At 37.5% G+C, this 23,773-nt stretch overlaps 1 pseudogene; it reads left to right on the plus strand.

Moving 5' to 3' along the window:
• Positions 1 to 4,572: 4,572 nt before the first annotated feature.
• LOC118528773 (small ribosomal subunit protein uS17 pseudogene) lies at positions 4,573 to 23,523 on the plus strand (annotated as a pseudogene).
• The last annotated feature ends 250 nt before the right edge of the window (positions 23,524 to 23,773 follow it).

Below are 23,773 nucleotides of genomic sequence, written 5' to 3' on the forward strand. Positions count from 1 at the left end.
GCATCCTGAGGACAGGGGCCTTTGGCCTCACCCCTTCCTCTTATAGACCATTTACCCTCTGAAGGCATCAGGGAGTCCTCATCTGTGTAGCAAAGACACTCCAGAGAATCGACTGGGCTCTTATGTGGTTGAAGGAGCCCTCTCAGCTTGGAGCAATGAAGTCTGCTCTGGCTGGGGAACCCTGATGGCAGGTCTGGGTCTCTGCTCTTTCATTTTGCTGCTCGGTGACCCTAGGCAGGCAATTTCCTCCCTGTGGGTCTTCGTTTCCTTATCTCTACAGTGAAGGGGTTGGACCAGATGATCTCTAGGGTCCCACTAGCCTCCACATTTCTATGATCTCCAGGAAAGGGAGACCCATAACATTCCTTGGTAAATGGTTACCGTTCTTAATTATCTTTATAGTCAGAAGGGTCTTCCTGCCTGTTTCCTACTGTCTCTGAGCTTTAGCTCCTCCGGCCAAGGCCCAGGTCTGGATAAGCATGTTCATTGTCCCAGAAGTACCTGGGTGGGCAACAGGCATTTTCATGGAATGGAATGCACAACTCAAGTCACAATGGTGGGAGAGTGGGGCCTGGAGCTCTGCAGTCCCTACACCCAACCCCAGAGGTGTTCAGGAGGCAGCAGTGTTCAGACGTCAAGGAGATGAACAATTGTGACACTGATCATCTCCTTGCCCTCCATGTAGCCAAACCTCCCCATTTCTGGACAAGGAAACAGGGAGTTGTCCAAGCTCACAAAGTGCTAGGACAGGGAGGAGCTTGGAGTGGGGAAGAGCTGGGGACCTCCTCTGGAGGGAATCTTTCCTGGTGAGGGGTGGGGATGGTGAGGAGGAGAGCCAGTCCCCAGAGTTGTAGCATAAACTAAAACCAGTTTGTGAAACCCACCATCAGGGAGCTCCTGGTTTCTCCTGGGGGGAATGTGCACACACACACACACACACACACCACAGGAGAAGAGATCACAAACATCACTGACTACCAAGTACCCGAGCTAGGACTCTAATTTGACTGCCCCACCAGGAGCTACTGAATCTCCCAGCTATTTCATTTATTCAACAAATAGTGACTAAGTTACTGGGAACCAAACTGTAAACAAGTGGGACGTGGTCCCTCCCTCTCAGAGTTTGCAACATAGCTAGGCAGGCAAGTGCTCAAGAGGAGATTCCAACCCTGGGAACTACTCTCAGACTAAAGGAAGCCGGGGCCTGTGGGAACCCAGCAGAGCCCATCTCAGGGGCTCAGGAGCTACAGGCACTGTCCTGGCTGTGCCTATTTCTAGAGGAGTCAGTTCTGGTTGGTTGGGAAGGTAGCCATGGGGAGCAATTGACTTCCCTTCTTCAGGTCAGGCAGGCATAGTCAAGGATGTGGATGACCCTCAGGAACTTTTGTTATCTCAATAAGAACTGGGAAACTTCTGGGGCTTGGAGGAGAGGTGAGGCTCCTCTTCTTCAGGCTGGGGTTCTCAAAGTAATGGGTTGGGACCCCAAAGCTCACTGTTGAGTCTTCATTGGTTCTTCTGAGCAGAAGTTGCATATGAACTTGGCCCCCTTTCTCTTGCTGGTTGTGGTGATGTGAAGTGTGGGACTCAAAAAATGTCAAAAGTTAAATTATTCTGAAAAAAAATTTACCCCCACACCTTCTGAGGGCCAAGTCATTTACTTCTTCAAACCTGTGCTTGTGATTTAGCTTCCGTTGATCTTGACAATTAATATAAAAGGCACTGAGCAAGGGCACGGAGCAAGGCTGCCCCTTTTCTCCATCCTTGCTGCTCTTCTGCTATGTGTGTGGTGGGAAGTGACACAAGAAGCAAGGAGGGGAGAGGGAAGGTGTGGAAAGTGTCTTGTGGATTCTATATTTATGGAGCTTAGTGACATGTAGAGAGGTTTAAGTGAAACTTTCATGGAAAAAGGTAAGGAAATGCCTTGTTTTAGCTGCCCCGTCATTCCTATTGTTTGCTCTGGGAGTCTTTTGTTTCCAGGCTGTTTTGTAAGTGCTGAGCTATTAAGGAGCTGTATGTTTTCTTGGAACAGAAAAGGAAGGGCCCTCTTGTCCCATGGGCCTCTCCATCCATGTATACGTGCTCTCTCTTTGCAACTGTCTCTGGTTTGGAGCCTGTGCCTATGGAAAACAGTGGGCTTCCAGTCCTTTGGGGCCCAGGATTCCACCCCTTTTTATTCCCTCATATCGAGCCCCAACCCTGTCCACAGTCAATGAGAGAGAAAGCACAGGTGTGCTGCATCCAGCCCCTTCTTTTTTAGATTTGGGAAGTGAGACCCAGAGAACACAGAGCTCTTGCCCTGTTCTAGAAGACACAAGGTAACTACTAATGAATTATAAAGGTAAGCTTCGATATTTGGAGAAGAAACAATAGAACGCTAATCCTCCACTTTTACTCACTCAACAATTTTTTATTAGTTGCTTGACATATGGCAGACACCATTCCAGGTGCAGAATACAACAATCAAAAAAAATGATATCTTCTGCCCACATGAATTTTACACTCTAATAGAAGAAAACAAACACTAAATAAATCAATAGGAAGATATAATATGTGGGCATCTGTCTTTTATATTTGGCCATTAACGAATGCCTCTTTGAGGAAGTGACATTTGAAAAAGAACTTCAAGAAAGTCAGGGAACAATCCATATGATTATCTAGGGGAAGATGTTCAGGTAGGAAGAACAACAACAATTATAATTCCCTGAGACATGTTTGAAGAACAAGAAGACCAATGTTCCTGTAATGAATGTGAGGTAATTAGAATATTAGGAGATGATGGCAGAAAATTGGTGAGTCTGATTATACACAGCCCTACAGGCCATGATAAGAAGTTGGCTTTTATTCAGTGAAGTGGGAAGCCCTTGCAATTTCAGGAGAGGAGCAAAATTACATCATCTAGTCATTAACTGGATCTCTGTGGTGCCTGTGCCAAGAATGAACTGTTTGTAGCAAGGGTAGAAACAATGAGACAGCTCAGAATGTTATTGCCATGAGACCTCTTGTTGATGTTCCTCTGCCATTACAGATAAACCTGGCAACTTCCATTTCTGGATAATTCAGTCCTCTTCATTTTTGTTGGCATCTAGGGCAGTACTGGAACTTGGATTAAGCTCCAAGCCCTGTGCTCTTTTTATTGCCCTACATAGCCTTTCATTGTTATGCCAATAAGGAGAGAATAAATGATGGAAAAAGGCATCACTGAAAGATTGGCTCTCGGGGTTGTAGGAATAATACTAATAAGAAAAACAGAGGTAAATTGCAGGGGAAAGCCTGTAAAAAATAGTGGTAATTTTTATTATCCTTTGGTAGAGATATTGGACTTGCTGATCAGTAACCATTTCTAGAGACCTATTATAGATAAATGATAGTGTTAAAAATATTTTAAAAATGCATCTTTAGATATTTGGAAGTCCTGGTCAGGAACCCAAAAGATTCCCTGGCACCCTACTTCTTGTAGTTTAAAGTTGGAAATTGGGAAGATCCAAGAGTAAAAGTCACATACAGATTTTAGCCTAATGTTGAGGGTTAGTCTCTGCTTATGGAAAGATGGCAGAATTCCTCAATTGTTAGTGACAAAGACTCTCTCCCTGACCCAAATTTTAGTCAGGTTCCTCTAAAACCTCTTTCCAACTAGGCCTCAACATTTGAACTTCCATGTCCATCTTTGCATTGCCCAATTTTAGCAAAAATCCTCCTAAATTTGTTTAGCAAGAATCCCCATACTCAGTATATGATCACTCCTGATATCTGATTAAATTCTTTATATCTTACCCTTGGTATCTAATCACACTGGCCTTCCTTCAGCAAGAATCCTGTCAAATCAGAATCCTCCCTTACCTCTGATGTTTCCACATAGTAATTTTCTACCCACTGACTCCCATCCCCTTTACAACAGGCACTTGAATAAAGTCTTCCTTACTATTTTTAACAAGTGTCAGAATAATTTTTCTTTGACATTAATGTGAAAGACAAATTCACTGGACAATTAAAGAGACGGTTTTTTATTGAGGCTAGTGCAATAAGGAAAATGTTCACTTTTGTGGAAGAATGTCTCAAAGAAAAGGAAGGGGGCCTGGGTGTTATAGAGGCAGATAAACAATAGAGCCATGAGGAAAGGTGGACAGCAAACTTTGTTTAAGTTATGAAGCAGAGTGGGAATACATGAGGGCAGGGTGGCCCTTTGTGGTTAGCCATTTCTCAGAACACAAAAGGGTGGGGGGATTTCTCAACCACCTCTAATCTCCAAGAGCACAAGGCTCAGATATAGTTAAACATTGTCACTAGTTTTCTTCTATCATCTTGATTTAGGAAAAGAATTTTCAGACTGCATTATTACCTAGAGCTTTTGAGATGATACTATGGAGTACACACATGCTAGCATCTGCATTAATGTGTTTCTGGAAGGGTACACAAGAAACTGCTGTCAGTTCCTTTACCTTTGAGGAGAAAAATTGGGAAGCAGAATGGTGAAGGAAAACATTTCTTTTTATCCTTCTATTTTGTTTGAATTTTCTGGACATATGCATGTATTTATTTTATTATCAAAAATACTATCTTTGGGTGGCCAGGAAGATGGCAGACATTCACAGTTAGCATGCCGAACAGAAGCTGCTGACCATCTTTCAAAATAAGAAGAGGGGCCTGCTTGGAGGAACTGGTAAGGAGAAGCTCTGATGATACTACAAAAACATTGGTCTGGGCTTCAAGATGCTATTGACAAGAAATGCCCCTTTCTTAGTAATGTCTCCATCCAAGGGCAGATTCTATCTGGTGTGGTGACCAAAGTGAAGGTGCACAAGACCATTGTCATCTGCCAAGATTATCTCCACTACATCCGAAAGTACAACTGCTTCGAAAAGTGCCATAAGAACATATCCATGCACCTGCCCCCCTGCTTCAGGGGTGTCAACATTGGCAACATTGTCACAGTGGGCAAGTGCCAGCCCTTGTGAGAGACTGTGAGTTTCAATATGCTCAAGGTCACCAAGGCTGCTGGCACCAAAAAGCAGTTCCAGAGTTCTGAGACTAGACATGGGCCCATACCTCCAAACAAAATAGTTATTTTCCCAGTCAAAAAAAAAAAAAAAATACTGTTATTGAAAGTTTATCTGGGCATTGAATTATAGGTCTTTGTTTCTTCTTCATATTTTTCTGTATTTCAAAACCTAATAAATAGTTTTTTAAAGAGTAATATATGCAAATTTTTCTGCAAGTTTGGTCTGTTAAAAGCAGGCCCACTGGGGAAAAGGACTGCCAGGTGGAATTATTTGGATTGCCCTAGGGGTTGGCTCCTGGATGCATTTTCTCTTTTTGCTTAAGTGAAGGGGCAAAAAATTATTAAGGTATCAGGTTTGTCAATTTTTCTCTCTCCCTCAAGGAAGTAAAGAGATGGAATCTTTCCAGTTTAGCAGCCTCAGCCAGGAGACTAATTTCCTACCAGGTGAGTTCTTATACTTTTGCAATGCAGAAATAGAAAAATAAACTGAGGAAGACAATATCTCAAAGGTGGGCAAAAATGATGAAGTATGTAAAGAGAGAGACTAAACTAACCTACATAATAAAGAACCAGAAGATATTGGGGAGAAAGAGAGAAATAAAATACAACAGTATTTGAAGGCACTTTTTTCAGATGAGAGGCTCCAGACATGTTAGGGTGGGGTGTATAAGAAAACTGAAAAGAAGAGAGAGGATATAAAAAGTACTGTTGAAATTTCCACAATAGCCAAAATATGGAAAGAGCCCAGATGTCCATCAACAGATGAATGGATAAAGAAGATGTACTATCTTCTTTATCTATCTATCTATCTATCTATCTATCTATCTATCTATCTATCTATATACACACACACAATGGAATATTAGCCCTCAAAAAGAAAGAAATCTTGCCATTTGCATTGAGGTGGATGGAACTAGAGGCTATTATGCTAAGTGAAATAAGTCAGTCAGAGGAAGACAATTATCATATGATTTCACTCTTAAGTCAAATTTAAGAAAAAAACAGATGAACCTAGGGGAAGGGAAGGAAAAGTAAAATAAGATAAAAACAGGGAGGCAAACCATAAGAGACTCTTAACTATAGGAAACAAACTGAGAGTTGCTGGAGGGGAGGTAAGTGGGGGATGGGGTAACTCGGTGATTGGCATTAAGGAGGGCACTTGATGGAATGAGCACTGGGTGTTATATATGCAATTGATGAATCACTAAATTCTACCCCCAAAACTAATAATACATTATATGTTAACTAAATTGAATTTAAATTAAAAAAAATTTTAAAGTATTGCTGGCATGTATAAATTGGATTCTATTTCATATTCTGAAAGGGACACAAGATAAAAATGTAAAGTATTTTTAAATTATTTAAGATCTTTTCAATATCTTCCTTGAATACAACTCCTTGCAACAATAGGACCGTATAGGTACAGTATTTATAATGATTACCTTTGGGGGACTTTTCCATGATAATGGAACTATACACTCATATTCAACACGACCTAAATCTAACCATGCCTTAAATCTGAGCCAAGAAATGTCCATTTCTGGCATTCAGATTGTTAGAAAAATCACACAAAGAAATCAAGATGAATTTGGCATGAGCCGTAATAGTGTTTGAAATAGTCTGTCAAAGGGAGAGGGATATGATAAAGAGCTGAATTCTTTCCCTTAGAATCACTGGATGCAGTGACCTTCAAGAGACAGTATTTCAAATGGAAAATTGGAACTGTGCTTGCTGAGCAGTTTCTAAATAAAATTTCCTGTGGTGAATCCCAAAGGAGGGTGGCCACATGGGGCTGTATGTACATATGTGTTGTCTAACACAATGTTTTTTACCTTTTGTTTTTTTAAAAATGTAAAACTTGTGTTTTTGTAAATGAAAAGATTCATGTAATGTAAATGTAAAACTTATAAAAAAGCTTTTTGTAGAGAAGTTGCAATAATGATACAGGGAATTCCCATATACCTTAAGCTGCTGCTGCTGCTGTTGTTGTTGTTGTTGTTGTTGTTGTTAAATCATTTGAAAATAAATGGCAGATGTCAAGGCCCTTTATTCCTAAATATTTAATTATGATGCAAATTTTTAAAAGAAAGTTCAATTGCTTCTAGATAGGTAAGGCACATACATGAGCAATTCACTAGAGGTAGGAAGATCTAGCACACACCAAATCTGAAGGTGGCTCAGGATTTTGCTGAGGTGATAAAGTGGATCCCAAAGGAGGAAGATTAAACTATGGAATAAATATGCTAAAGAAATGTTAGAGAAATGGAATGTTTAGATTTCTTTAAGTTTTCCTTTTCATATATGACCTCTGTTTTTTCCAAAGTTACTTTCTCTGTTTGTTGATTTTGGTCCTCTGTCTTTCATATTATTTATAATTGTATTTCCTCAAATGCGTGGTGATCCTTGGTTGATTACTTGTATTTAAGATTTGAATACTAGGAAGCTGATTAGAAGTTCTGTGCATGTGGATGGGATTTAGAGACTAACTTACTCTGTAGGGTATTCTGATTGCTCCATTTTGGGGAGCAACTCCCCATGTTGGTATCTTTTAGTCTTTTCTGTCGGGGTGATCAGATTCTTCACAAAGAGTTGTCCAAACTTTCCCCTGTAGTAAATCTAAATAGCAATAATCTCAGAGACTGGGTTGAGGTAGGTATCAATATTGAGTATGTAAACTTTCATATAAATGAGTTATACTATTTTAAGTGTAGTACTTCTCACTTCAATTGTGCCTGGGTTCCCTGCTCCAGAAATTGTTTTACCTTCTCTGAAGAATGACTCTCCAATCTTTAGCCAAGATGGAAGAAAGGAAGTTGGCTGGCTGTGCTCAGTGGGGTGGGGAATCTAGGGATCTAACTGATTTTAGATAAAATTTAGACAATCAACCCTTGGTTTTTACCATCATCTTCATTCCCATATTCAGAAGTACTCAGTGCTGCCAATTCCTGACTTTTGGGGGGGCTTCTCAGGGTGAACTGGATTACTTTTCAGTTTTCTCTATTGCTTGGGATTTAGGTGTGCAAAGTCAGTTTCATTGTTTCCTTCTTCCAAAATTATGTTGCGGTTATTTGTTTCCCTCTCTAGATCCTAGTAGACTTATACCTTCATAATATCCCATTACTGTCATTTTTGTGAGTTTTCTGGACTATTTGGTCCACCATCTCTAACTGAAATTTCCAGATTCTATCATTTTTCAATCATTCTGAGTGACATCTGTCCCCTTTCAAGACCTACTAAAATTGGGAGTTTATGGCAGAAGTGCAAAGAACTTCGGGTTAAAGTGTAGGAGGAGTTATGGAGGGGAGAAGTGTAGACATTTCTCCAGTGGGAAACTCAGGCTCCACATGTTGAACAGGATGCACTGAATTCATTAGGGACATTTTCAAGCCCTTCAAAGTTTTAGTTCATTATAGACACCAGCCCAATCAGAGCTATATTTAGTTGCATTCTATATACATTCTCCATGAGTTATTTAGTGTATACCATACTTAACCTGAGGCAGTTTCTAATGTGCCAAGCCAGGATGCTGTTGGAGGAGAGGGTGGGGGAAATCCTGACAGGGTAGGGAAAGAAAATCTTGATATCAGTGATTAGTCGTTAAGCACAGGTAAATGCAGACAGAATATCAAAATGAATCCCATCACCTAGCTTCAGCAATTATCACATCATGGTCAATCCTGCTTCTTCCATATCTCTACTCATCCTCCTCATCATCTCTGCCCCACTCCAACCTTTGGAATATTTTGAAGCAAATTTCAGACATATAATTTTACCCAAAAAAATTTTGATATGTAGCTATATGTACTTCTAAAAAGCAAGGATTCTCCTTTTTAAACATAATCACAATACTATCATCAAACATATATTTCAAAATCAACAAGAATTGGAATAATTTTAAAAGGTAAGCTGTGAGCTAGAAGTAAGGTTTCCTTCATCGTTGAATAGAATTTAGAACAGTATCAAATAGCATTGTATGATCCTGACCTTCCAGGAATATTCAAGAAGAATTACTTATTTAAGAGACCATATTTTTTTCTTTTTTTATTTAAATTCATTAATTAACACACAGTGTAATACTAGTTTCAAGTGTACACCCAGTGCTCATCACAAGTGCACTACTTAATCTCCATCACCTTTTTAACCCATCTTCCTACCCACCTCCCCTCTGGTAACTATTAGTTTGTTCTCTATAGTTTAGTCTGTTTCTTGGTTTGCCTCTGTCTTCTTTTCCTTATGCTCATTTGTCTTGTTTCTGAAATTCCACATATGAGTGATATCATATGGCATTTGTCTTTCTCTGACTAACTTATGTTACTTAGCATAATACTCTCTAGCTCCAACCACATCATTGCAAATGGAAAGATTTCATTGTTTTTAATGGCTCAGTAATATTTCATTGTGTGTATGTATGTACTTAAATACATACATACCACCTCTTCTTTATCCATTCATCAGTCAATGGACTTTTGGGCTGTTTCCATAATTTGGCTATTGTAGATAGTGCTGCTATAAACATTGGGGTACATGTATCCATTCAAATTAGTATTTTTGTATTCTTTAGATAAATACCCAGTAGTGCAATTGCTGGATCATAGGGTAATTCTATTTTTAACTTTTTGAGAAAACTGCATACTGTATTCCAGAGTGGTTACACCAGTTTGCATTACCACCAACAGTACAAAAGGATTCCCCTTTTTCCACATGCTCGCCGACACTTGTTTCTTGTGTTGTTGATTTTGGCCATTCTGACAGGCGTGAGTTGATATTTCTTTTCTTTTTTTTAATATTTTTATTTATTTATTTGACAGCAAGAAAGACAGCGAGAGAGGGAACACAAGCAGGAGGAGTGGTAGAGGGAGAAGCAGGCTTCCTGCTGAGCAGGGAGCCCAATGCGGGGCTTGATCCCAGGACCCTGGGATCATGATCTGAGCCGAAGGCAGACGCTTAATGACTGAGCCACTCAGGCGCCCTGTGAGGTGATATTTCATTGTAGTTTTGATTTGTATTTCCCTGATGGCAAGTGATAAAAGAGCATCTTTTCATGGGTCTGTTGACTACTTGTATGTCTTCTTTGGGAAAATGTCCATTCATGTTTTCTGCCCATTTTTTAATTAGATCATTCATTTTTGTAGGTGCTGAGTTTTCTAAGTTCTTTATATATTTTTGATACTAACCCTTTACCAGATATGTCATTTGCAAATATCTTCTCCCATTCTGTAGGTTGTCTTTTAGTTTTGTTGATTATTTCCTCCACTTTTTGCAGCACTTTTTTATTTGGGCAAAGTCCCAATAGTTTATTTTTGCTTTGTTTCCCTTGCCTCAGGAAGACATATCTAATAAGTTACTATGGCCAATGTTGTTCTCCTCTAGGATTTTAATGATTGCCTGTCTTACATTTAGGTCTTTAATCCATTTTGTATTTATATTTGTGTATGGTGTAGGAAAGTGGTCCAGTTGGTCCAGTTTCATTCTTTTGCTTGTTCTGTCCAGTTTTCCCAACATCATTTGTTGAAGAGACTGTCTTTTTCCCATTGAATATTCCTTCCTGCTTTGCTGAAGATTAATTGACCATATAGTTGTGGGTTTATATCTGAGTTTTCTATTCTGTTCTATTGAACTATGTGTCTATTTTTCTGCCAGTACTATACTGTTTTGATCACGACAGCTTTGTAATATAACTTGAAATCTGGAAGTGTTTTGCCTCCAGGTTTGCTTTTCTTTTTCAAGGTTACTTTGTATATTCAGAGTTTTTGTGGTTCCATACAAATTTTAGGATTGCTAGTTCTAGCTCTGTGAAAAATGCTGTTGGTGTTTTGATAGGGATTATATTAAATGTAATTAGATGTAGTAGATTGCTTAGGGTAGTTTAGACATTTTAGCCATATTTGTTCTTCCAATCCATGAGCACGGAATGTCTTTCCATTTCTTTGTGTCCTCTTCAATTTCTTACATCTGCATTCTATAGTTTTCAGAGTACAGGTCTCTCACCTCTTTCGTTAGGTTTATTCCTAAGTATCTTATGGGTTTTGGTGCAATTGTAAATGGGATTGATGACTTGATTTCTATTTCTGCTGCTTCATTATTGTTTACAGAAATGCAACAGATTTCTGTACATTGATTTTGTATCCTGCAACTTTACTGAATTCATTTATCAGTTCTAGCAGGTTTTTGGTGGAGTCTTTGGGTTTTCTGTATAGAGTATCACGTCTTCTGCAAATAGTGACAGTTTTACTTCTTCCTTGCTGATTTGGATTCCTTTTATTTCTTTTTGTTGTCTGATTGGAGGCTAGGCTTTCCAGTACTATGTTAAATAACAGTGGTGAGAGTGGACATCCCTGTCTTGTTCCTGACCATAGAGGAAAAGCTCTCAGTTTTTTTCCCATTGAGGATGATATTAGCTATGGGGTTTTTGTGGATGGCTTTTATTATTTTGAGGTATGTTCCCTCTAACCCTACTTTGTTGAGGGTTCTTATCATGAATGGATGTTGTACCTTGTCAAATGCTTTTTCTGCATCTATTGAAAAGATCATGTGGTTCTTTTCTTTTAATATTGTGTTGTATCATGTTGCTCGATTTGCAAATATTGCACCCCCTTGCAACCTAGGAATAAATCCCACTTGATTGGGATGAATGATTCTTTTAATGTATTGTTGGATTCAGTTTCCTAGTATTTTACTAAGAATTTTTGCATCCATGTTTGGCCTGGAGTTCTCTTTCTTAGTGGAGTCTTTATCTAGTTTTGGTATCAAGGTAATGCTGGCCTCATAGAACAAATTTGGAAGTTTTCCTTTCGTTTCGATTTTTTGAAATTGTTTGAGAAGAATAGGTATTAACTCTTCTTTAAATGTTTGGTAGAATTCTCCTATGAAGACTTCTGGCCCTGGACTTTCATTTGTTGGGAGATTTTTGATTACTGACTGAATTTCTTTGGTGGTTATTGGTCTATTCAAGTTTTTTATTTCTTCCTGTTTTAGTTTTGGTAGTTTATATGTTTCTAGGAATTTATCCATTTCTTCCAGGTTGTCCAATTTGTTGGCATATAGTTTTTCATAATATTCTCTTATAATTTTTTGTATTTCTGTGGTGTTGGTTGTTCTTTCTCCTCTCTCATTTGTGATTTTACTTATTTAGGTGCTTTCTCTTTTCTTTTTGGTAAGTCTGGCTATGGGTTTATCAGTCTTTCAATGAACCAGCTCCTGGTTTCATTGATCTGTTCTACTGGTTTTTTTAGTTTCTATATCATTTTTTTCTGCTCTAATCATTATTATTTCCTTCCTTCTGCCTGCTTAGGCTCATTTGTTGTTCTTTTTCCAGCTCTTTGAGGTATAAGGTTAGGCTGTTTATTTGAGATTTTTCTTCCTTCTTAAGGTAGGCCTGTATTGGTATATAGATGCTTCTTAGGACTGCTTTTGCTGCATCCCAAAGGTTTTGGACCACTGTGTTCTCAGTTTCGTTTGTTTCCATGTGTTTTTTTAATTTCTTCTGTGATTTCCCAGTTGACCCATTCATTCTTTAGAATCATGTTATTTAACCTTGATGTATTTGTGTTTTTTTCCAAATTTTTTCTTGTGGTTGATTTCTAGTTTCACAGCCTTATGGTCAGAAAAGATGCATGGTATGATCTCAATCTTTTTGTATTTGTTGAGGCCTGATTTGTGACCTAGTATGTGATCTACTCTGGAGAATGTCCCATGTGTACTTGAAAAGAATGTGTATTCTGCTGTTTTAGAATGGAATGTTCTGTGTAAATCTTTTAAGTCTATCTGGTCCAGTATGTTACTCAAAGCCATTTTTTCCGTGCTGATTTTCTGTTAGTAGATGATCTGTCCATTGATGTAAGTGGGGTGTTAAAGTCCTACTATTATGGTATTATTATGAATGAGTTCCTTTATGTTTGTTATTAACTGTTTTATATATTTGGGTGTTCCCATGTTGGGTGCATAAATATTTATAATTATTAGTACTTCTTGTTGGATTGTCCCCTTTATTATGATACAATGCCCTTCTTCATCTCTTGTTACAGTCTTTGTTTTAAAGTCCAGTTTTTCTGATATAAGTATTGCTACTCCAGCTTTCTTTTGACATCCACTTGTGTGATAAATGTTTCTCCATCCCCTCACTTCCAACTGGCAGATACCTTAGGTCTAAAATGAGTCTCTTATAAGCAGCATATAGATGGGTCTTTTTTTTTTTAATCCATTCTGATGCCCCATGTCTTTTGATTGGAGCAGTTGGTTCGTTTACATTCAGCATAATTATCGATAGATAAGTATTTAGTGCTATTTTATCACTTGTTTTGTCATTTCTGGAGATTTTCTTTGTTCCTTTCTTGTCTGTCTCACTTTTGGTCTTTCCTTTCCAAAGAGTCCCCATTAATATTTCTTGCAGGGCTGGTTTAGTGGTCACGAACTCCTTTAGTTTTTGTCTGGGAAATTCTTTATCTCTACTTCTATTCTGAGTGATAGCCTTGCTGGATAGAGTATTCTTGGCTGCATATTTTTCCCACTCAGCACATTCAATATATCATGCCACTCCTTTCTGGCTTGCCATGTTTCTGTTGAGAAATCTGCAGCTAGCCTTATGGGTTTTCGTTACAAATTCTTATTTAGAGCATTATATTCAAGTCTATGCATCCCTGATTTTACCACAATCCATAACAGACTTAGGGAAAGTAGGTTATGAGTGGGAATATTGTACAATAAACAAATAGCCTAAGATGTATCAACATACCATGATTTGTGTCCAGTAAGTGGTAGATTGGAAGAAAGCCAGGGGCTTTTAGTTTTAGGTCTAAGGAGTATCATGCTTAGCAAAGGAAAATAAGAAGACATCTTTCTCTCCAAGACGATTTTTTCCTATTACATATAAAAAAGATTATAAGGGGATACTAAGAACAATTATATGCCAACAAAATAGATAACCTAGATGAAATGGACAAATTCCTAGAAACACACAAACTACTGATACTGACTCAAAAAGACATAGAATACCTGAACAAACCTATAGTGATAAAGAGATAGAATTTGTAAGAAAATGATTATACCTATGACCACGTGGGAAATGTCTCAGAAATGCAAGGGTGGTTCAGCATACAAAAATAAATATAACCTATATTAAGAGGATTAAGGGGGAAAACCATATGACTATTGATCCAGAAAAATTGATGCAGAGAAAGTATGACAAAGTCCAACACCCTTTCACATTAAAAAAACACTGAACAAATGAGTTCTTTCTAATTGCTTTTCTTTTTCAGAGATTTTCTACATCTTTTTACATGTATATATTTCCACATGATCTAAGGGATCAGGTTGTCTAGTCCAAAAAACAATCAAATAAAGAAACCACATAAGTATATTTGTTGTGATCCTGTTAAATTGTAAATTAGGAAAAATTGATATCATTATAAATTATCTTCTGAAAATTGTTATTATGAAATATCATACATACAGCATATTTTAACATATACAGTAATAATAATAATAAATCAACATTCATTTACCCACCACTACAGATACAACTAGAAGTATTACTTTTATTATTATTATTTATTTTTAATTGTGGTAAAATTCACATAACATAATATTTACCATCTCAACCATTTTTCCCAGCTTTATTAAGGTATAATGAACACATAAAATTACATATATTTAAAGTGTACAACTTGATGATTTAATGTACATATACAGTGTAAAATGATTACTACAATCAAGTTAATGAACACATCACCTCACAATCACCTTAATTTTTTTTTGGTAAGCATGCTTAAGATCTATTCTCTTAGCAAGTTTCAAGGACACAATACAGTATTATAACTATAGTCACCATGCTGTACATGTAGACTGTACATTACATCCTCAGAACTTATCCATCTTATAACTGAATGTTTGTACCCTTTGACCGATATCTTCCCATATGCCCCACCTCCCAGCCACTGGTAACCATCATTCTACTATTTGTTTCTGTAAGTTTACTTTTTTTTTTTTAAGATTCCACATATAGATGATACCACATAGTATTTGTCTTTGTCTTTCTGGCTTTTTTCACTTAGTATAATGCCCTCCAGTTTCATCCATGTTGATACAAATAACAGAATTTCCTTCTTTTTCATGACCAAATAATATTCACATTTTCATTTTTATTATTAAAGTATAATAGATATACAATATTATATTAGTTTCAGGTGTACAACACATTAATTTGACAATTCTATACACTACTTAATGTTACACAATAAGTGTAGTCACCATCTGTCACTATACCATGTTATTACTATATCATTGACTATATTCTTTATGCTATACTTTTCATGTCCATGACCCACATTTTCTTCACCCACGCAACACTTTGGTTGTTTCAATATCTTGGTTATTGTGAATAATGCTGAAGTGAACGTGGGGGTGCAGATATCTCTTTGAGATCCTGTTTTCATTTCCTTTGGATATATGCCCCAAAATGGGATTGCTGCATCACATGGTAGTTTTACTTTAAATTTTTTTGAAAAAAAAAAAAGGCTGTATCAATTTACGTTTCTACCAGTGTACAAGGGTTCCATTTTCTCCACATCCTTGCCAACACTTGTTGTCTTTTTTCTTTTTTATATTACCAATTCTAACTGTGAGATAATATTTCATTGTGGTTTTGATTTGCATTTCCGTGATGCTTAGTGATATTGAGCACCTTTTCATATACCAGTTAGCCATTTGTATGTCTTTGGAAAGATATCTATTCAGGTCCTTTATCCGTTTTTTAATCAGGTTATTTTTTGCTATTTAATTAATTGTATAAATGTTTTATATTTTTGGATATTAACGCTTTATCAGATACATAGTGTGCAAATATTTTTTTCCCATTTTGTAGGTTGCCTTTTCATTTTGTTGAACCTTGTTAAATTTGCCCTTATGTGTCTGGGTTATTTCACTTAGCAAATGTCTTCAGGGTTCATCCATATTATAGTATGTGTCAGAATTTCCTTCCTTGTTAAAGCTGAATAATATTCGGGGCACCTGGGTGGCTCATTCGTTAAGCATCTGCCTTCAGCTCAGGTCATGATCCCAGGGTCCTGGGATCGAGCCCCGCATCAGGTTCCCTGCTCTGTGGGAAGCCTGCTTCTCCCTCTCCCACTCCCCCTGCTTGTGTTCCCTCTCTCACTGTGTCTCTCTCTGTCAAATAAATAAATAAAATCTTTTTAAAAAAAGCTGAATAATATTCTGTAGTATGTATATACCACATTTTGTTTATTCATTCATCTGTTGATGGACACATTGTTTGCTTCCAGCTCTTGGGTAATATGAACAATACTGCTGTAAATTATATATGCTACATACAAATATTTCTTCAGGACCCTACTTTCAATTATTTTAGATATATCCCCAACAGTGGAATTGCTGGATCATATGGTAATATTATTTTTAATTTTTGAGGAGCTGCCATACTAGATTTTTATTTTTATTTTATCTTTGAAGTTTTTATCTTTATCCCCAAAGCCCAGGAAATCACTACCTTCAGAGCAAGATGATTCATCACCGGTATATGTAGAGAACTTTCTTCATTTTAAGCATTCATTGAATTAAAAACTGAATCACTGCTACCCTCAAATAATACATCATCCTCATCTCTAGGGTCAATGACATTATTATTTCCACAACATCGCACAAAATTTTCACTGCTCTTTACTAATTCCTTATATCTGACCCAGCATTTGATATCATTTCTCTCTTCTTGGAGAACATCCCTTAGAACTTCCTTTATTTTTTTAGGAGTTTATTTATTTATTTATTATTTATTTATTTATTTGACACAGAGAGAGAGAGCAAGTGAGCACAAGCAGGGGGAGGGGCAGACGGAGAGGGAGAAGCAGACTCCCCACTGAGCAGGGAGCCCAGTGTGGGACTTGATCCCAGGACCCTGGTATCATGACCTGAGCCAAAGGCAGACGCTTAACCAACTGAGCCACGCAGGTGCCCCTAGAACTTCCTTTAGTTCCAGTCTTCTGGTGGCAAAATCTTCTGGTTTTTGTTTGGGAATGTCTATTTTTATCTTATCTCTATTATTTTTGTCATGCCCAGTCATTTAATTACTTGCCTTTGGCGATGTTTCTAGGAAGAAGTTGCTGCGGCTGAGGTCAAAGAGGTTGCTGCCTGTGTTCTCTTCAAGGATTTTGATGGATTCCTATCTCATATTTAGGTCTTTCATCCATTTTGAGTCTATTTTTGTGTGTGGTGTAAGGAAATGGTCCAGTTTCATTCTTCTGCATGTGGCTGTCCAATTTTCCCAGCACCATTTGTTGAACAGACTGTCTTTTTTCCACTGGACATTCTTTCCTGCTTTGTTGAAGATTAGTTGCCCATAGAGTTGAGGGTCCATTTCTGGGCTCTCTATTCTGTTCCTTTGATCTATGTGTCTGTTTTTCTGTCAGTATCATACTGTCTTGATGCTTTGTAATAGAGCTTGAAGTCCGGAATTGTGATGCCACCAGCTTTGCTTTGCTTTTTCAACATTCCTCTAGCTATTTGGGGTCTTTTCTGGTTCCATACAAGGATTATTAGGATTATTTTTTCCATTTCTTTGAAAAAAGTTGATGGTATTTTGATAGGAATTGCATTCAATATGTAGATTGCTCTAGGTAGCATTAACATCTGCACAATATTTGTTCTTCCAATCCATGAGCATGGAACGTTTTTCCATTTCTTTGTGTCTTCCTCAATTTCTTTCATGAGTATTCTTACAGTTTTCTGAGTACAGATTCTTTGCCTCTTTGGTTAGATTTATTCCTAGGTGTCTTATGGTTTGGGTGAAATGTAAAGGGGATGGACTCCTTAATTTCTCTTTCTTCTGTCTTGTTCTTGGTGTATAGAAATGCAACTGATTTCTGTGCATTGATTTTATATCCTGCCACTTTACTGAATTCCTATATGAATTCTAGCAGTTTTGAGGTGGAGTCTCTTGGGTTTTCCACATAAAGTATCATATTATCTGCAAAAAGTGAGAGTTTCACTTCTTTGCCGATTCAGATGCCTTTTAATTCTTTTTGTTGTCTGATTGCTGAGGCTAGGACTTCTAGTACTATGTTGAATAGCAGTGGTGATAGTGGACATCCCTGCCGTGTTCCTGACCTTAGGGGACAAGCTTTTAGTTTTTCCCCATTGAGAATGATATTCGCTGTGGGTTTTTCATAGATGGCTTTTATGATATTGAGGTATGTACTCTCTATCCCTACCCTGTGAAGAGTTTTAATCAAGAAAGGATGCTGTACTTTGTCAATTGCTTTTTCTGCATCTATTGAGAGGACCATATGATTCTTGTTCTTTCTTTTATTAATGTATTGTATCACATTCATTGATTTGTGGATGTTGAGCCAACCTTGCAGCCCAGGAATAAATCCCACTTGGTCGTGGTGAGTAATCCTTTTAATGTACTGTTGGATCCTATTGGCTAGTATTTTGGTGAGAATTTTTGCATCCATGTTCATCAGGGATATTGGTCTGTAATTCTCCTTTTTGATGGGGGTCTTTGGTTTTGGGATCAAGGTAATGGTGGCCTCATAAAACGAGTTTGGAAGTTTTCCTTCCATTTCTATTTTTTGGAAGAGTTTCAGAAGAATAGGTATTAATTCTTCTTTAAATGTTTGGTAGAATTCCCTGGGAAGCCATCTGGCCTGGGCTTTTGTTTGTTGGGAGATTTTTGATTACTGCTTCAATTTCCTTAGTGGTTATAGGTCTGTTCAGGTTTTCTATTTCTTCCTGGTTCAGTTTTGGTAGTTTATATCTCTCTTGGAATGCATCCATTTCTTCCAGATTATCTAATTTGCTGGCATATAGTTGCTCATAATATGTTCTTATAATTGTTTGTATTTCTTCGGTGTTGGTTGTGATCTCTCCTCTTTCACTCATGATTTTATTTATTTGGGTCCTTTCTCTTTTCTTTTTGGTAAGTCTGGCCAGGGGTTTATCAATCTTGTTAATTCTTTCAAAGAACCAGCTCCTAGTTTCGTTAATCTGTTCTACTGTTCTTTTGGTTTCTATTTCATTGACTTCTGCTCTGATCTTTATTATTTCTCTTCTCCTGCTGGGTTTAGGCTTTATTTGCTGTTCTTTCTCCAGCTCCTTTAGGTGTAGGGTTAGGTTGTGTATTTGAGAACTTTTTTGTTTCTTGAGAAAGGCTTGTATTGCTATATACTTTCCTCTTAGGACTGCCTTTTGCTGCATTCCAAAGATTTTGAAGAGTTGTGTTTTCATTTTCATTTGTTTCCATGAATTTTTTAAATTCTTCTTTAATTTCCTGGTTGACCCACTCCTTCTTTAGTAGGATGTGCTTTAGTCTCCATGTATTTGAGTTCTTTCCAACTTTCATCTTCTGACTGAGTTCTAATTTCAAAGCACTGTGGTCTGAAAATATGCAGGGAATCATCCCAATCTTTTGGTACCGGTTGAGACCTGATTTGTGACCCAGGATGTGATCTATTCTGGAGAATGTTCCATGGGCACTAGAGAAGAATGTGTATTCTGTTGCTTTGGGATGGAATGTTCTGAATATATCTGTGAAGTCCGTCTGGTCCAGTGTGTCATTTAAAGCTTTTATTTCCTTGTTGATCTCTTGCTTAGATGATCTGTCCATTTCAGTGAGGGGGGTGTTAAAGTCCCCTACTATTATTGTATTATTGTCGTTGTGTTTCTTTGATTTTGTTATCAATTGGCTTATATAATTGGCTGCTCCCATGTTAGGGGCATAGATATTTACAATTGTTAGATCTTCTTGTTGGATAGACCCTTTAAGTATGATGTAATGTCCTTCCTCATCTCTTATTATAGTCTTTGGTTTAAAATCTAATTTGTCTGATATAAAGTTTGCCACCCCAGCTTTCCTTTGATGTCCATTAGCATGGTAAATGGTTTTCTACCCCCTCACTTTAAATCTGGAGGTGTCTTTGGGTTTAAAATGAGTCTCTTGCAGACAGTATATCACTGGGTCTTGTTTTCTTATCCAATCTGATACTCTGTGTCTTTTGATTGGGGCATTTAGCCCATTTACATTCAGGGTAACTACTGCAAGATATGAATTGAGTGCCATTGTATTGCCTGTAAGGTGACTGTTACTGTATATTGTCTGTGTTCCTTTCTGGTCTATGTTACTTTTAGACTCTCTCTTTGCTTAGAGGACCCCTTTCAATATTTCTTGTTGGGCTGGTTTGGTGTTTGCAAATTCTTTTAGTTTTTGTTTGTCCTGGAAGTGTTTTATCTCTCTTTCTATTTGCAATGACAGCCTAGTTGGATATAGTATTCTTGGCTGCATATTTTTCTTGTTTAGTGCTCTGAATATATCATGCCAGTCCCTTCTGGCCTGCCAGGTCTCCATGGATAGGTCTGCTGCCAATCTAATGTTTCTACCACTGTAGGTTACAGACCTCTTGTCCCAAGCTGCTTTCAGGATTTTCTCTTTGTCTCTGAGACTTGTGAGTTTTACTATTAGATGTTGGGGTGTTGACCTATTTCTATTGATTTTGAGAGGGGTTCTCTGTGCCTCCTGGATTGTGCCACCTGTTTCTTTCCCCAAATTAGGGAAGTTCTCTGCTATAATTTGCTCCAGTATTCTATGAATATCTAAAGCACAACAAAATATATGGCTCTACAAATATATGGCAAGAAGAAATGGGGGAAACATATGATACTGGGCCAGTCATCTTATCAATCACAAAGTTTTCCAACATAGTTCTGGATGGTCCAACTAGTACTCTGTTATGAATATAGTGGCTTTGAGTCATCTCCATTTAAAATGGAGCAGTGGTCTAATAAGCTATACTGGAAGGGGATATGTTACTTCTGGTTCACTCTGATTCCTGGAGTGCAGCTTTTTGAGGCCTGTGCTGCTCCCGGCTGTGTTTGCCCTCAGAACTATTCTTCTACTTTTCCTGGCTCCCAGCGTCTTGGGGGAAAGCCTCCATGGGTGGGAGGAAGAAAGACACCAGGGCATTTCTCTGTTTTGGGCAGCTTCTCTGGCAGTGGCTCATTTCTCTATCCTCATTTCTCTATACATTGGCCAATAAGATATAACTGTATTGAATCTTTTATTAATATATAATGACCCTTTATGTCTCCTGTAAAGTCTTTTTTTTAGTGGGTGCTTGGGTGGCTTGGGTGGCTCAGTCAGTTAAGCATCCACCTTTGGCTCAGGTTATGGTGTCAGGGTCCTGGGATTGAGCCCCATGTTGGGCTCCTTGCTCAACAGGGAGTCTGCTTCTCCCTCTGCTCCTCCCCCCGCTCGTACTCTCTCTCTCTCTCAAATAAATAAATAAAATCTTTTTTTTTAAGTTCTAAAAAAATTTTAAAAATAAAGTCTATTTTGCCTGATATTAATATGGTCATCCCTGCTTTCTTTTGGTTACAATTTGCATGTAATATCTTTTTCCATGCTTTCATTTTCAATGTATTTGTGTCTTTATATCTAAAATGAGTCTCTTGTAAGAACAAACTGATGGTTATCAGAGGGGAGGGGAGTGGGGGAGTGGGTTAAATAAGTGATGGGGATTAAGAAGTTCACTTGTGATGAGCACTGGGTAATGTAAAGAATTGTTGAATCACTATGTTGTACACGTGAAACTAATATAACACTGTTTGTTAACTGGAATTAAAATTAAAACTTTTAGGGGCACCTGGGTGGCTCAGATGGTTAAGTGTCTGCCGTCAGCTCAGGTCATGATCCCAGGGTCCTGGGATCGAGTCCCGCATTGGGCTCCCTGCTAGGCAGGGAGCCTGCTTCTCCCTCTGCTTCTGCCTCTCTCTCTCTCTCTCTGACTCTCATGAATAAATAAATAAAACATTAAAAAATTAAATTAAAACTTTTAAATAAATAAATAAATAAATAAGATGAATCTCTTGTAGATAGTATATAGTTGGATTGTGTGTTTTTAACCATTCTTTCAATCTCTGTCTTTCAACAAAGCTTAAACCACTTAAACTTTAGGTAATTACTGATAAGGAGGGACTTCTGTCACTTTACAATCTGTTTTCTATATGTCTTATAGCTTTTGTCCCTCATTGCCTGCATTCCTGTCTTCTTTCGTGTTTAGTTGATTTTGGTAGTGAAATGTTTAATTTCCTTCCTCATTTCCTTTTATGTATATTCTGTAGCTATTTTCTTTGTGGTTATCAAGGGATTACATTAGTATCCTAATGTTATAACATTCTAATTTCAATTTATAACTGCTTAACTTTGATAACATACAAAAATTCTGTTCCTTCACAACTCTGTCTCCACTCCTTTTAGTTGTTGATGTCACAAAATTATATTTTTATACACTGTGTGTTACAAAACATAAACTAATAATCTTTTTAAATGTGTTAGCTTCTTAAATTATGTAGAAAAAATTTGGAGTTACAAACCAAAGTTACAATAATACTAGCTTTTATAATTGCCTATTATTGAAATCTTTATTTCTCCATATGGCTTCAAGTTACTGTCTAGTGTTTTAGAAGATTTCTTACAGGGCTGGTCTAGTGGTAACAAATTCACTCAGCTTTTGTTTATCTGGGAATGTCTTAATTTCTCCCTCACTTCTGAAGGACAGTTTTACTGAATATAGAATCCTTGGTTGATGGGATTTTTTTCCCTTTAGCACTTTGAATATATCAGGCCACCACCTCTGACCTCCAAAGTTTTTTATGAGAAATCTGCTGAAAATCTTATTGAAAATTCCCTTGTATGCGATGAGTTGCTTCTCTCTTACTGCTTTCAAGATTCTCTCTTTTTCTTTGGCATTTTAAAGTTTGATCCCTATGAGTTCATCTTACTTGGAATTTATTGAGCATCTTGGATGTTTATATTCATGTCTTTCATCAAATTTGGGAAGTTTCCAGTCATTATTTCTTCAAATGTTCTCTCTGCTCCTTTCCTCTCTCTTTTCCCTCTGGGACTCCCACAGTGTGTATGTTGAGCTTCTTAATGGTAGCCCACAGGTCCCTTCGGCTCATGTTCATGTCTCATTATTTTTTTTTTCTGTTCATCAAACTCAATACCTTCCATTGCCCCATCTTGACGTTTACTGATTCTTTTTCTATGCCTGTTCAAATCTGCCTTTGAATCCCTCTGGCGAATTTTTTATTTTAATTAATTATTGTGCTGAAAAGCTCCAGAATTTCTTTTTGTTTTCTTTTTAGATTTTCTATCTTCTTATTGATATTTCCATTTTGTCCATTCATTATTCTTATGACTTTCTCCACATCTTCCTTTAATTAAATGAACATCTTTAAGACTGATGCTTAAAGTATTTTTCTAGTAGATTAGTCATCAAATCTTTTGCAGGGACAATTTCTGTTGATTTTTTTTTTCCTTTGAATGTGTCATACTTCTTTTCTTTATATGCCTTGAGATTTTTTTTTTGTTGAAAACTAGACATTTGAATCTAATAATGTGGTAATTCTGGAAATCAGATTCTCCTCCTTCCACAGGGTTTGCTGTTTTTTGTGATGATGATGATGATGATGATGTTTTAGGCTGTCTCTGTGCTGAGTTTCAGCCTGTGGTAGAAACTTAAGATCGTCTCAGGTCTTTTTTGAGCCTGTCTGTAGGCATGCATGCTCACTTCTAATTTCCCCATATATATAGTTGTTTTTAAATGTCCTTATCTCTAATGCCTGGCTCTCAAAAGGGGAAAAAGAGAGAAAGCAAAGGGGAGAGGAGGGAAAGGGCACCAGTCCTTTAAATCCACTGGGAGTCATTTCAGCCAAATGGGGTGGGGTTTGCAACAATGCAGGGAGATGCAACAACAATGGGCAGTGCTTTTT

The sequence above is a fragment of the Halichoerus grypus genome, chromosome X (assembly GCF_964656455.1).
Source record: "Halichoerus grypus chromosome X, mHalGry1.hap1.1, whole genome shotgun sequence".
Lineage (NCBI taxonomy): Eukaryota > Metazoa > Chordata > Mammalia > Carnivora > Phocidae > Halichoerus > Halichoerus grypus.